The 16,482-nt window shown below is 34.1% G+C and overlaps 1 pseudogene; it reads right to left on the reverse strand.

Annotated features, from left to right (window-relative positions):
• Positions 1 to 16,111: 16,111 nt before the first annotated feature.
• On the reverse strand, positions 16,112 to 16,241 carry LOC132315409 (small nucleolar RNA R71; annotated as a pseudogene).
• Positions 16,242 to 16,482: the final 241 nt, after the last annotated feature.

Consider the following 16,482-nt stretch of genomic DNA (forward strand, 5'->3'; position numbering starts at 1 on the left):
AGCAACAACACCAGTCCCGAATCCATAGCCTGACGAGTCTATGCCCCCAAGCCAATGGATTGGACCCACAAAACTGAAACCCTAAGCACAGATCTGATGTAGACCTACCGTAAGGCCACATACAGAAGACAAAACACTAGGTCAAAATCCCTATAGTGGATAACCAAAAGTCTCAAAACACAAGTCTACCACGTAGCTCATTCATGACAATCCCGACAGCCAAGGTCACAAAACCCAACATAAATGCAGGAAAGATGAAACAGTATAAACTAAATACTCACATAGTGCATACTCGCAAAAATTAAATGACATAAATCAAATAATATCATAGTACAAAACACACAGTACACATAAGATAAACCAAATAAACCACCTATCACATAGGGGTAAAACAAATAACAAAACGCTATACACCACCAACAACACTAACATAGTAAATAGATATAGTATATGAAAACGTATCATCCATATCCTCATACAACTACCACATAGTCATAAATCCTAAACATGTTTCTAAGGCATGCCCGAAAACAATAGGGCTCATAAACATATAAAAGCGATCATACAAATGGTAAGTTCGTAAAATCAAAAGAAATGAATGGAATGCCTCTCAAAAGGAATAACCTCTCAGAAAAGGTAACATAAAACCTGGATGAGTCCAATCTCTCATTACGAGGAAAGGAATCATTCCCCCCAATGACCACTAAGGTCCTCGAGATATAGGGTCAGCAAGTTATTCCCAAGACTAGCTCATACCCTGATGAAATCCCAACACCACACAAAACAAGACGCAACGAAAATGGATAGTCCCAATGCTAATTGTTATGAGACATCAACAAGAAAGCCCCCAATCTAAGATGCCAATGAGTTTGATAGGAACTCTACAGGATTCTACCAGCACCCTAACACAATGCCCCAAGTCTCCAAGGACAAGGGAGAGTAATTAATTACACGAAACGTAATTAATTACATGAAACCGCTCACATCCCAACCGTAGCTCGTAAGAGCTGTCCAAGACAACACAAGAAGGATCCTAGGTCAACACACCTATCTAAATCCTGAAACCATCATCCTCAGAAAACAAGACACAAGAACCTTGCCCTGAGGCTCACAAGGTAACCCCGACTCCCCAAGGAAGGATTCGAGTCAGCCTTGACTCTTCGTCCCATGACGCTAAAAACAAATACCTCAATGACATCATGACGTCAAGAACACTATGAAGTCCGAAGAGATGACACTGACAGCTCTAACACCACCATGACCACATCACAATAAGATAGAGAAAATGAGACGAAACAGTGCCTCCGTGGCCTACGTCTCATCTCGCCAGACGGATACTACAACCATACGCTCACCTGAGCCCTAACAAGAAGACTCTTCGTGAGTCAATACTATGATGCTATATGTGTGAAAAGGAAACAAGATCAATAATCACACGAGTTATTATGATCGAATGCAACTCACACTATAAATGCATCAAATAAATTGCACGTCAATGTATGCAACATGCGGTCATGCTAAAGCAATCAAGGGAAGCCTTTTAAATAATTAAGCACTTAAGCAAATGAGCATATATGTCAAATAAGGATGTTTTTAAACACATAAGCATATAAGCATAGAGACATGTCATAATACCAAACGTGTTATCAAGAAACACGTAAACATGTTATAATACCGAAACATGTTAACAAATATCATATACGCACGTATAACATAGCAACAAAAACTTGATATGCACCTAAAACCCGTCGTCCAAGGTATTCAAACCTAGGTGCTCTGATACCACATATGACGGCCCTGGTTTTTAGGCCAACACGTCCTGTGATGAACCGAACGTAGATCCGATAACGAATCTAGAATGCGGAAGCAAGAAATAAGACAACGGTGTCCCAAGGCACAACACACCTCTAAGACACTTTGATGACCTTCCATGAGGTCGTGGAACTCAATAAGAACTGACGTGGAAACAAAAGATCGAAAAATAACAATTAAGCCCCGGGGCAAAATAGTCATTTTACATGGAAATGACGTCCCTAGAATGTATATCATTTCTGAAACAGATCCATAACTTCCCATGAAGTCACGGAACTCAAAAAATATAGCGGAAACGGAAAGCAAGAAAAACTAGACAAAAATGGCCCCAAGGGCAAAATAGTTATTTCTGAAACTATGGATTTGGGTGCCATTGAGCACACTGCTGGAAAGACAACAAAAAATTAATCAAGATGGACTCAAGAATTGCATGATTCGGAGTCCAGATGAAGGAGAAATAGCATGACGAAGAAAAATGAGTACTTAAGGCTAAAAGGGTAAACTGGTAATTGTCTAGGAAGATCTGGGTGTAATCGAGTACACCGTTGGAAATATAGTGAAAAATTAGTCAATTTAAAAAAAAAATTCACTTGATTTGGAGTCCGGACGAAGGAGAACGAGTAAAAACAAAAATTGACGTCATGATGTTGAGACGAGCACCTCACGAGTATCCCACGAGCATCCTGACAAGCACCATGACATGCTAGGGGAAGAAAAGTTCTAGCCAAAACTGAGAACCAAAATGAGGTCCCAAACAAATTTTTCTGGAAAAACATGAAGAAGAAACCCCCCCAAAAATCAAGTTTCTACCCAAAATCCCTAAAATGCCCTTAGATCAGAACAGGTCAAGAAGGCAAAAAAAATGTTACAGTAACTGTCCACAACTGAGATAAAAAACTGGCTATCAAACGAATTTTTCTGGAAAAACACAAAAAAGAAATCACTCCCGAAATCAAATTTTCTACCTGGCTCTGTAAGAGAAAATGAAAAAAACACATTGTGAAATGGCCAAAATACCCCTAGATCAGAAAAGGCTTAAAAACTCAAAAATTGCAACTTTGCACCAAGTATGCATTTGACCCTAAATGCATTTCTGGGTTGAAACGAATGTGCACGCAAGTGTAGTAAATGATTTTAAGCGCACATGAATGGTCTGCGGCTCCCAAGAAGCCCCGACTCAAAATCCGATCCCCCGACGGCCAAAAATGATAAAAATGAACTTGAAATGGAAAATTTGAAATCTAAAAATATGAAATTGAGTCAAATTACCATTTGGCCCTTGGTCACACTTCATACATGATTAATGAGACCTTATGGGAGAATAAAAACAGAATTCCCACACCCGATGCAAAAGTAATGAAGCAATGACTTACGAATTTTTAATATTTTCATAACATTTCATAAAATCAAGAATTACATAAGAGGCAATATAAATGTCATTGACCTCTAGCCTCATATCACCCAAGTCAAATGCATCGTAAAAGGTGTACTTATGTACACATTACATATATGGAATCAAAGATACAAGTTTAGACATATAAGGCTACAAAATGACATTTCATACTAACATTTGCATGATGAGTCATCCAAGGAATGATGAGCATCGCGAACCAAGCCTTCGTACCTGAAACAAATCCCCAGTAACTTCGGGGTGAGTACATAAAGCTACTCGTAGGAAATGAGCATGCATCGACCTAGCATTTTACAAAATTATCACCTTAAGGTGAAACAAGTCAAAGGGGCTCATGCCACCTAACGTCTATGCCAAGATTAGACTTAAGGAGCATCCTAAGCTACCTTAGATCATTTCTAGCATAAATAACATCATTCATGAAATTTAAACAACATAGAAGCATGTTATACAAAGTAACAAGATATAGATTCTCAAAGTCCTCAACTTAAAATCTAAAACACAAAAACAACTAAAGTGGATCATGCCACCTAACGTCTATGTTCCAAATTAATCTATAAGATCGTTCCTAAGCTACATTTGAACATCAAAACACAAATCACAATATTGATGCAATTTAACTAACATTGAAACTTCCAATACAACGTATAAAACATGATTTCTCTAAGTTAACATCTTGAAACTCAGAATGGGAAATCAATTAAAGAACAAGTTACGATATCATCTAGTTATCAATTTAAAATGAAATGCAAAATCAAACAAAGTGGATACTTGGACATCACACCAGATCAGACCGACACCGTAGTTACTTTAGGGTTACTAGCCCATGGGTAACCTCCCTATGTGCGCACTAGACTGTAGAGGGATAATCCCCCGTACTAGAACCATGTCTCTAGCCGTAGTCAAACAACGACATCCCCAAGTTTCCAAAATTAACAAGTTGTGCAACAATGTATATATCAACAGAAATATACAAGATAATCAACAATCTACCAAGTACAACCAAATTTGGAAACACATACAATACATGCACTAAGTCCATAACCACTTTGGTATAACAAATGTCGAATCTTCAATGTGTGATTCCTTACACGCTATAACAATATATTTCAACATTGAAAACATAAACTCATGAATCTAATACATGTCCAAAATCTTGACTTAAAAATATAACCAATGTCAAACACATGATTAAATCATTAACACTATAGAAACGAAAATTAATTAAATAAATAAATTAATTTCTCTAAGTTTCAAATCTCAATCAGATGACCCTTAATTCACACATGTTAAACAACATTGCATGGTCATTACATACATCCAATCAAAATCTTAATTAGGCCAATGGAACAACAAAGTAGAATTTAATTAAATCATGATAATTAAATCTCTAACTTCTAAAGCAACTTCAAATGGTCCCAAATTAATATATATGCTAATAAACAAGTCCTAGTCATTTCAAATATCAAGTTTAAAACTCAATTAAGCCAATGGAACCCTTAAATCGATTTTAATTAATTCTTTTAATTAAAATCTCTAGATTTTCACACTCATCCAAATGCTCCAAAATTAAAGTATGTTAAAGAGCATGCCAAAACTTAATTTAATAGCATATCACAAGTTAATTCCATGCAAGGTACGACCCTAATAATTAAACTTTCACAAAAGAAAATTATTAAATAAAAGATGCAATCTTTATTCAAATAATCTTAATTTAATATATGTTAACAAATATACTAAAGCCTAATTTTCTAGCATGCCACAATTTAATTTTAAGTTGAATATCATCATGAGAATTAAATCTTAAATATAGAAAATAATTAAATTAAATTCTAGATTATGAACACAAGCATGCATATAAGTTGTATAAGTATCAATAATATGCAAGACAATAAAAATAATAACCTATAATACACCCTACCTCAATTTGAGATTAAAATCTCAAAAGCCACCAAAATGAAACCGCTCCGAATTTGACGAAACTTCGGGGTTTTGTCGGGGACAACACGGTGAACATTCAACTCCAAAGAGGACCTACCAAAATCCTAACTTGACGTCAAATCCAAACTCAAAAAATGGCCATAAACGGATTCTAATAAGGGGGAAAGATGTGCGTAGTTAAAACAAACATAAAACACAAAGGCACTACGACTTTTTAACAAAGGGAAGAAGCTCAAAAGAAGAGAGAGAAGATGGCAGCCCCTTGGCTGCCATGGAATCCGGCCAAGAGAGGGAGAAAGAAGGTGAAAAAGTGATTTTTCACTTTAAGGCATTCTATTTATAGTAAAACCCTAAAAGTGCCCCGAAAGGGCCCCGCCGGGTCCGGAAAAGTGGAATTCGCGCAGACATGTTCAAACGGCAAAACTCCATGAACGAAAAAGAACTAAAATAAGAAAAGATGAACAATGGAGGAAAAGGCGTCGAATGTCAAAAACCGAGTCCCGAGCAGAGAGATATGTCCCGAACAAATTCGGCAGCAACCAGAGCCAGAAACCCTGAAACTGGGGGAAAACGGCCAAAAGGAAATTCCAATAATACACGACTCGACGAAAAGTGAAAATGAATCTCGTACGAGGATCCAGACTCAAAACAAGGTATTTTTAGCAATAACTTTCATTAATTGTACAATGGCTGCTCTAAAAAATGAAAACTATACTAATGACCTAGAATGAAAATATCTTCCAAAAATATTTTCTTAAAAACCCCTGAAATAAAATATCTTCAAAAGATATTTATGAAAAACACCCCAAGAAAAGAAAAAGATTTTGAAAAATTATGCATCCACGCCCCTATAGACATCGGGAGCAACTAGAGTACTTTACTGCAAAAGTAAAGATACATATTTCGTGGAAACCACTTAGAATGAGGCTACATGAAGTGAAAAACCAACTCCGAACACAAAAAGTGAGGTTATGCCAACAAAGTGACAAACGGGGAGAAGACAAAATAGGAAAAAAGACGAAAAGTGAATAGTGTCGAAAAAAATAAAAATGTGGAAATGACGCGGTCCTCAAAGGAAGTTGTCAATCCAAAGAAAAAAGTCTCGGAAATCATTTCAGAGCACTCAAGATTACACTAAGTAACAAGAAACTGAACTCAAAAAGGAAAAGATCAACAAAAAATATATATATATCCGTGAAAATCTGAGAAAAAGGAAAGGAAGGAAAATGATCGGGTCATTAAATACACACTATAACAATATCACTCAATATTGAAAACATAAACTCATGAATCTAATACAAGTCCAACATCATGATTTAAACATACAACCAACTTCAAATACATGATTAAATCATTAATGCAATAGAAACAGAAATTAATTAAATAAACTAATTAATTTCTCTAGGTTTCAAATCTCAACCAAATAATCCCTAATTAATAAATGTTAAACAACATAGCATGGTCATTGCATATATCCATTCAAAAACTTAATTAGGTCATTGGAAAAATGAAGTAGAATTTAATTAAATCATGTTAATTAAATCTCTAGATTCTAAAGCAACTTCAATGGCCCCAAATTAATTTATGCTAGTAAACAAGTCCTAGTCATTACAAATATCAAGTTAAAAACTTAATTAAGCCAATGGAACCATTAAATATATTTTAATTAATTCTTTTAATTAAAATCTCTAGATTTTTTAAACTCATCCAAATGCTCTCAAATTAACATAGGTTAAAGAACATACCAAAGCCTATTTTAATATCACATTACAAGTTGATTTCATGCAAGTTACACCCATGTGAATTAAACTTTCATAAAGAAAAATATTAAATAAAAGTTGTAATTCTTATTCAAATAATCCTAATTTAATATATGTTAACAAACATACCAACACCTAATTTACTAGCATGTCACAATTTAATTCTAAGTTGTATACCATCATGAGAATTAAATTTTAAACATAGAAAATAATTAAATTAAATTCTAGAACTTAAACTAAAGCATGCATACAAGTTGTATAAGCTTCTAAAATCATCAATACAACATTTAAATAAACCTAAGACATCCCCTATCTCATTTTGAGATGAAATCTCAAATTCCCCACTGAAATGAAACCGCTCCAAATCCTTTGAAACTCCGGGGTTTTGTCGGGTACAACATGGTGATCATTAAACCCCAAGGAGGTCACACCAAAATACAAACTTGGCCTCAAACCCGAACTAAAAAAAATGGCCAAAACGGGATTCCAATCGGTTGGAATCATAGGCCTCACCAAGTCGAACATTAAACACTAAGGCACTATGGCGTTTCCCTAAAGGGAGGAGGTTCAAAAGAGGAGAGAGAAGGTGGAAGCCCCTTGGCTGCCATGGAATCTGGCCAAGAGAGGGGAGAGAGAGAGAGAGAAATTTGATTTTTTAATTTAAGACCCCCTTATTTATAGAAAAACTCAAAAAGTTCCTCGAACAGACGCTGTCGGGTCCGGAAAAGTGGAATTTGAGCAGGTGCACTCAAACAATGGAACTCCTAGAATGAAAAAGAATTAAAATGAAAAGAAAATGAAGAATGGAAGAAACGGCGTTGAAACCGAGTCCCAAGTAGAGAGATATGCTCCGAACAAGTTCAGCAGCGATTTGGGTCAAAAACCCTAAAACTGGGAAAAAACAACCACAAGGAATTTCTAAGAGTATATGACTCGACGAAAAATGAAAATGAATCCCATACAAGGATCCAGTTTCAAAACAAGACATTTTGTAATAACTTTCATTAATTGCTCGATGGCCCCCTATAAAAAGGGTTAACTGCACTAATGACCCAGAATGAAAATATCTCCCAAAAATATTTTCTTAAAAACCCCTGAAAAAAAATATCTTCAAAAAATATTTACAAAAAATACCCCAAGAATCAAAAATGGTTCTGAAGAACTTTGCATCCATGCCCTTATGGACACCGGGAGTAGCGAGATAGCTTTTCTACAAAAGTAAAGATACATATTTCGTGGAAACCACTTAGAATGAAGGTACGTGAAGTCAAAAACCACCTCCAAACACAAAAAGTGAGGTTGTGCCAATAAAGTGACAAACGGGAAAAAAGACGAAAAGTGAATAGTGTCTAGAAATTTAAAAATATGGAAATGATGCGGTCCTTTAAGGAAGTTGTCAATCCAAATGAAAGAGTCTCAGAAACCATTTCTGAGCAGTCAAGATGATACTAAGTGACAAGAAATCAAACATAGAAAAGAAAAGACAATGGAAAAAATTTATCCATAAAATTTGAGGAAAAATGAAATGAAGGAAAATGACCTGGTCATTACATTATGTTATTTTGAGACCATTTGGAATTGTTTTAAAATCTAGAGAAAATTTAATTAATTAGTTTAATTAATTTTATTTTAAGTGTTTTAGTCACTTAATTGAATTTTTATCTTGATATTGTTGATGGCCTTGGCATGTTTTTTGATATATATTAAATGAGGAATATTCGAATAGGTTTTGAAATCTAGAGATTTTAATTAAATTAATTAATTAAAATCTATTTAATGGTTCCCTTGATATAATCAAGTATTTAAGTAAATATAACTTGTGTAGAGAAGTTATTTAATTTAGTAGATTATTAAATTCTTATGATTTCATAGTATTATGAATATGGAATGCTTATTGTGCATTATTGGAAGTTAAATTGCTAACTTGTTATTATGTAGTAGTAATATGAGATTCTTGTGAATTATTGATATTATTAGCCTTGTAAACTTCTTGCTACAATGTCGTAGAATTAGTGTTTAAAGTTTACCATGGAAGCAGAATTTAAATTGTTAAGTAGATAATATTGTTTTGTACATTGTATCATAGTAAAGACTTGACATTATGTATGCCATTTTAGAATTGAAATCCTAAGATATAGATTGTGTGGTTTTAACCTATTTATGCATGAAAGGTGGTTTCATGCATTGTTTAATTGCGTATAAGTTATGAACTTATTTATTGATTTTAGAGTCACTTGGGACATTGTTACAAAGACATGGCTAGAGTTTGGCTCTGGTGTGGGAGGTACGAGTTCTCCCCATTTTATAGTGCACACTAGGGTGGTATTCCCAGCGAGTCAGTGCCCGGAATAACCATTTAGGTCTTGGTTTTACTCCGAGATTTGATGTCCAAGTCTTCCACTATTTGATTTCCCATTCAATTCCAAGTTGTCAACCAATATTTAATTGTGACTTGTGGTTTTCGTTATTGGCGATTTAATGTTGTTAAGTACATTTATGCATTATGATTTTTAATGAATCATTGCAGTTTTAATGTTGTTAAGTACATTTAGGGATTGTGGTTTTTGATAAATCATTGCAATTTTGGTGTTGTTAAGTACATTTATGCTATAATGTTCAAATGTAGTTTAGAAATGATCCTATAGATTCAGTTGGAACATAGACATTAGGTGGCATGACCCACTTTAGTTATTTTCGCATTTTAGATTTCAAGTTGATAACTTTGATAATCTATATATTGTTGCGTTGTATCATATGCTCATATACTGTTTAACTGCATAAAAATGTGGTTTATGCTAGAAATGTTTTAAGCTAGCTTAGGATGCTCCTTAGGTCGCACTTTGAGATAGACGTTAGGTGGAATGAACAAAAATGATTAAATTATACAAACTTGTAAAACATTAGATCTTTGCATGCTCATCTCCTACGAGTAGCTTTATGTTACTCACCCCAAAATTACTGGGGACCTTTTTCAGGTACAGGGATCAAGGTTCGAGATTCTCATTATGCTTGGATGATTTATAAACTTGAAGGTTTTAATTCTTATAAAGGTTGGCTTGAAATGTCACTGGTAGTCTTATATGTCAAAATGTGTATATTCGATTCTAAACATATAACGTGTATCTAAGTACACTTGTCAATGCTTATTTAATATGTATGAGGTGTGGCCAAGGACCAAACACCATTTAGTTATCATTTTTTTACAATTTGATTTTATATATTGCATTTTAAGGTAAAATTAGGAAAATTTGAGGATTGATAAGTCATATTTTGCATTGAGGGTATTTTCAGGCCATGGGCTATTAGGACGCATCTTAAATGTCATTTTACATTTGCATCCATATTTGTTTCAGCCTAGAAATGCATTTAGGGTCAAATGCATACTTGGTGCAAAGTTACATTTTTTTGAGTTTTTGCCCTTTTCTGATCTAGGGGCATTCTAGGTATTTCAAAGTGTGTTTTTGTTTGTTTTCGTTTGCGTTGCCTGGTAGAAAACTTGATTTCAGGGGGGGGGGTGTTTCTTCGTGTTTTTCCAGAAAATATTATCTTGGCCCCCAAAAACTTCTTTTTTTTTTTTTTTTTTTTTTCGAAAAACCCTTACTGTCAGCTTTTTGCTAATCTGTAGTGCAACTGTACAGGTGGGCTCAATCTCATAACCGGTTAGATGACTTGTGGCTGTGTTACAATCATTTTTTTTTGCCTCCTAACCAGTTAGAAAAGTCTCCTAACCGGTTAGATGGTCTTGGGCTGACCCCTTTTTACCTTTTTACCTCTTTTTCTTCTGTTAGCCATATCTTCTTCGTTCGGATTCCGAATCAAGTGATTCTTGAGTCTAAGTTTATTATTTTTTTTTTTGTTGCCTCTCCAATGGTGTGTTCAATAGCACCCACTTTTATTTTAAAAATGACCATTTTGCCCCTAGATTCATTCTTGTTTGTTTTTGAAACATCGCTTCCGCATTTGTTTTCTTTGGGTTCCGTGACCTCATTGAGGGTCACATTGGTGGCTTAGAGACGTATTGTATCTCTAAAGACTGTTGTTTATCTTTTGCTTCTGTATTCTAGATTTATTATCGGATCTACGTTCTGTTCATCACAGGACGCACTTGCCTAAAAACCAGGGACGTCACATTAAATATTGCATATTTTAGCACCTAAGTTAGGGTATTTTAGTCTTTTCATCTACCTTACTTTCCTATTTTAGTTTTAATTTGTGTTTTTGTCTATTTCAGGTCAATAAGGTTTAAATGGGCTAAAAATAATCCATTAAGCCCTTTTTAGAGTTAAGCAGAAAATCTAGAAAAAGTTCAGAAAATTGCACTTGAGCATCCACGATCAACCGGAAGCCACGTCATCGTTCGCAGCCATGTCAGCAATGGATAAGGTTGCCACGTCATCATTCGTTCAAGTCACGATCGATCGCAATTGGCTGCGATCGTTCACAAAGCCACATCAGCGCCAGCTCAGCGGATAGGATTGCCATTTATTAAGATAAAACTGCCACATCATTTATGATCGATCACAGAAGTTAACGATCGATCGCAGAAATCCACGATCGATCGTGAGTAGACTGAGAGTGAATTGTTTTATTCCCGACTTTGCCCGAACTGCACCTACCAAGTGGCTGCGAGATTGAACCAATTACGGGCTCATTTTTTTTTACTTGTTTTGCACTCTAAGGAGTTTGTATAAAAGGGGAAATGAACCATTTTGTAAAGGAGATTCATTGTATTCTTTAATTTTATTAGGTTTGCTTTAGTTTTCTCTCTAGAAAAGTTAGAGATTAGGGTCAGAAAAAAAGAAAAAGAGTGGAGGCATTAAGAACACATCTCAAGATCTACACACACTCTCTCTCTAGAATTCAACAAAGAAGAAGATAAAGAAGATGGAGCCATGTTTGGGGGTTTCCCTTAAGGGTTCTATAATACCCTTAATTTTAAAAGGATAGTCTCGGTATTATTTTAAATGTTTTAATTGCATTTTTATTTATTTACTTGATTATTTGGCTACTTGATTACGTGTTTAATTGAATTGGTTAATTAAATATTTTATTTGACTTAACTGATTAATTGAAAGTATGTACTTGAATGTTATTGAATTAGTTGATTTAATTGATGTGTTTTGTTTATTTGTAATTAATTGTAGATTAAATAATTAAATGTTTATTTTGTTTTATCTTATTTTGTTTTATAAATATGGTTAGTAATACTAGACCAACCAATTGAGTCACATAGACTACTTGGATAGGAGGTTTAATGGATAAGAATAATTACCCATGAATAGTTTTGTATATATAGATATACATACATACATATATATATATATATATATATATATATATATATATATAAGGAAAGTAATTTTTTAATTAATATTATTGTGACTTAGTATTAATAATCTGATGTATATATTTTTATATTTGTATAATAAGGATATACATAGATTATATACTTAACATATTTTTAGTTAACCAGGGATAGTTTTAAATATATAGATATATATAAAAGGAAAGTAATTAATTAATTAATATTATTGTCACTTAGTATTAATAATCTGATTTATATATTTTTATATTTGTATAACAAGGATATACATAGATTATATACGTAACATATTTTTAGTTACTCATGGATAGTTATATATATATATAAAAGTAAAGTAATTAATTAATTAATATTATTGTAACTTAGTATTAATAATGTGATATATATATTTTTATATTTGTATAATAAGGATATACATAGATTATATACATAACATATTTTTAGTTACCCATGGATAGTTTTATAGATATATATATAAAAGGAAAGTAATTAATTAATTAATATTATTGTAACTTAGTATTAATAATCTGATGTATATATTTTATATATTTTTATAATAAGGATATACATAGATTATGTATATAATATATTTTTAGTTACCTTTTTAATATTTTCATTTCATTATTTTCTTTTATTAAGTTGACTTGGATTGAGTAAAGGATTAGGTTATTTTATTTAGCCTATATATATATAAATATAGGTTAGTAAAAGGGGGCTAGAAATTAAATCAAGTAGTATATTTTGGAGGAAAAAGGCAGAGAGTTTAGAGAGAGAAAGAAGGAAGAAAAATGAAGTAAAAGAGAAAGAAGGAGGCTAGGTGATGAGCGCTGAAAAGTGCGCATTTAAACCCCTTAGCTTAGGTATTTTAGGACCTTTATCTATCTTACTTTCCCGTTTTAGACTAATTTTGTGTTATTATCCTTTTTAGGTGCTTATCCCCAAAATAAACTAATTCAGCCAAATAAGAGCTTAAAAGAAGTTAACTCAAGCTGGATGGAAGAAAGAAGCAAAGTGGAAGCAGAATGAAGCAAAGTGTGGAAATCAGAATGTTCGATCGATCAAAAGTTCATCGATCTAGACTCTCCAAGATGGATCCAAGCTTTTTTGTCCTTATCCAAAGATCCCATAAAGTTTGATCGATCTAACAAATCATCGATCGATCAAAAAGATTCCATCTTATCTTGTTGTACCACCCTACCTACCACTTTTGTCTTTTTCCCCAAAATATCTCAGATCTGTCCTTATCTAAAAAGGCGCTGCCATGGGAGGATGGATCCAGCCAAAGTTTGATAGATCTCAGCTAAATTCGATCGATCTCAGCATAGGTTCAATCGATCGAACCCTTTCGAGTGTGAATTAAATTAATTTCCAGCTCATTAAAAATTGTCTCATTGTGCAATCATTGGAGGAGCCCTTGTGTACGAACCTAAACCATTGGGTGTGAAACTTGAGCTACCTATACAAGGATTATGAGCCACTTTTACATATATGCTTTTAGGAGTTGAGAGATACAATTTTTTATTATTCTTAGAGAGGAAGAAAAGAGAAGAGGAGGCTAGAGACACATTCGTGGGACGACTTCCATCTACTTGAAGAAGAAGAGTATTTCTACCATGGAGATAGCCATTTAGGGTTGGAGGACACCATTCATGAATGGTTAGACATCCTCTTGGGGCTAGAGTTAGCCCTAAGCATATGTTTCTTTACCTTGATTTATGTATTTTTGAGGGCATTTGTACTGTAATACATGTTTTGACATATTTATATACATAGATCTTGTTTATTCAATGATTTGTGTGGTTTAATTCTTCCAATTGATCATTTCATTCTATCCATATGTCTATGTATGCTAGAATAAATGTTCATGTGTTTATCTCTATCTCTTGTTTTGCTGATGCATGTCTATGTGTGTTGATGCTATAGATCTAGAGATTATCAAGACATAGTGCTTAATAGAATGCTCTTGTGGTTTATTTGATGGTTCATACTCATTTCTTGATGGATTGTGCCTCTCCCTTAGTTTAATTAGTTTAATTTTCATGTCATTAGCTTAGATGTAGTGTAGCTACCTTAGTTATTAAATGGGAAGACAATCCATGCTTATTGTTTGATGTTCTATACTTATGAATGCAAGCAATATATTTCTCTAATTATGTGATGTGTTTGGGATTGTGAGCTTAAAGGAAGGATTAATGGCTTAGTTTGATATATTGTGCTATTCTTTATGTTGTTTAGACAATTTACACTTAATTGGTCATCCATGCTTGTTGAAACAACCACACACACACTTACTATTGTTGCAACATATGTTTTTTCCCTCATTAATTATGAATTGAGTGTATAGAAAAGTGATGCTTAGTGGTGATCTCTAAGTCCCAAGACCTCTTTCTCTCATTTTCTCTATCCTTTAATTACTTGTTTTATATTGAGCTTGCTTAATCTTAATTGTAGTCTAATCAACCAAACAATCTACCTTTGACCACTCGACTTACTAACCCTAAGCATTGTTTCCATTATTGGTAGCCCTCCAATCCCTTGGGACGATCCCTACTCACTCTTGCTACGTTAGTAGTAGTGGTAGTAGTGGTTTTTATAAATTTAAATTTGACCTAAAAGGCTTTTCTTGAACCGCACATTCACTATATTATTTTGACGTATACAAGCGGCCTCGTCAAAATTTTGGCGCCATTGCCGGGGACTGAATTGGCAACGTTGTGTTTTGGAAGCATTTAGGAATTAGTACTTTTTTGATCGTGTCTTTACTTTATTTTTATTTTTGGTTACTTATTGTGTTTGTTCTTATTTGGCTAGGTGAATTAAGTGAGTGAAGTTGAGCAAAGGAGAATTCAAATTAAAGAACTAAGCTAAGCACAAAAAGGCCTAAAAATCTGAAAAAAATGCAATACAAAGCAAAACAAAGCTTGGAAGTTGAAAATGAATTAAAGTTACTTAAGGACCCTTTGTGAGATCTTTCTAACTTAAGCTCTAGTTAAATCGTCGGCCCGCGTGGAGGCTTTTTTTTCATTTCTTAGTTAAATTGTGAGCCTGCGTGGAGGCTATTTACTTTTCTTTGCATATTGTTCAAGCATGGGAGCATGGGATCATTGTATGTGCAGATTTGTTGATTGATTTATTGTGGGGACGAAGTGTTTGTTACTTGCTTATTTCTTGTTATTATCTTTGCTAGTGCATGCATGGTCGTAGGTCATTAAATCCTACTCTTGTCCCTCTTAATTTTCATCTTGAATCGGTTATTCGTAATCCTAGGGGAAGAGGTAGTTCTCATCACTCCATTTCACCAATGGAGAATTTGAATGACGACCATGTGGAAGACCTTGGTCACATAGACCAACAAGGCATCCTCCACCCTAATGTGCATCATAAAAATGTTTAAGTACCATTAGGCATGCCTAGACCATTCATCCCACCATAACAACAAGGTCAAATTCCATTGGGAATGTCTCAACCAATCTTTGCTCCACAACCTCCCATGGTTCAAGCTAATCAAGGTGTTCGTGTAGCACCACCAATTGTGAATCCTCCCATTGCATTAAGAGACCATTATGTGCCTAATGAATATAATGCACCCACTTGCATTCAATTGCCTTCATTTAGAGCACATCACTATGAAATCAAACCACAAACCATTCAAATGCTTCCTAACTATCATGGACTTCCTAGTGAAGAACCTTATAAACATTTGGATGAGTTTCTTGAAGTGTGTTCCACCGTGAAATACACGGACATGCCAGAAGAAGTTTTAAGATTTAAACTTTTTCCTTTCACCCTTAAAGACAAGGCAAAATATTGGTTCAACAATCTTAAGCCTTTTTCGGTAGCCTCTTGGGCGGAAATGCAACAAGAGTTCTTAAAAAAATACTATCCGATTTCTAAGACCAATGTTATGAGAACTTCAATTAGAGAATGGGGAAATGTTTCATGAGGCATGGGAAAGGTTTAATGATTTACTTAGGAAGTGCCCTCATCATAACATACCTAAGTGACAACTAGTTCAATATTTCTTTGAAAGTTTACCGGATAATTACAAGGGTATGGTTGATGCATCTATGGGTGGTTCTTATTCTGATAAGCATGAAAATGATGTGTGGCAATTGTATAAAAGTATGAGTGAAAATTCCATGCATAGGTCCTTATCTTCTAAAAATGGTAGAAACCTAGGTGAAAGGAAGAATGTTAGCTTATATTAAGTTAACAACTCCAATGACGTAGCCGCC

The sequence above is a fragment of the Cornus florida genome, unplaced genomic scaffold (assembly GCF_030987335.1).
Source record: "Cornus florida cultivar Cherokee Brave unplaced genomic scaffold, ASM3098733v1 CherokeeBrave_3.0.0_Hap2_Chr06, whole genome shotgun sequence".
NCBI classification, from domain to species: domain Eukaryota; kingdom Viridiplantae; phylum Streptophyta; class Magnoliopsida; order Cornales; family Cornaceae; genus Cornus; species Cornus florida.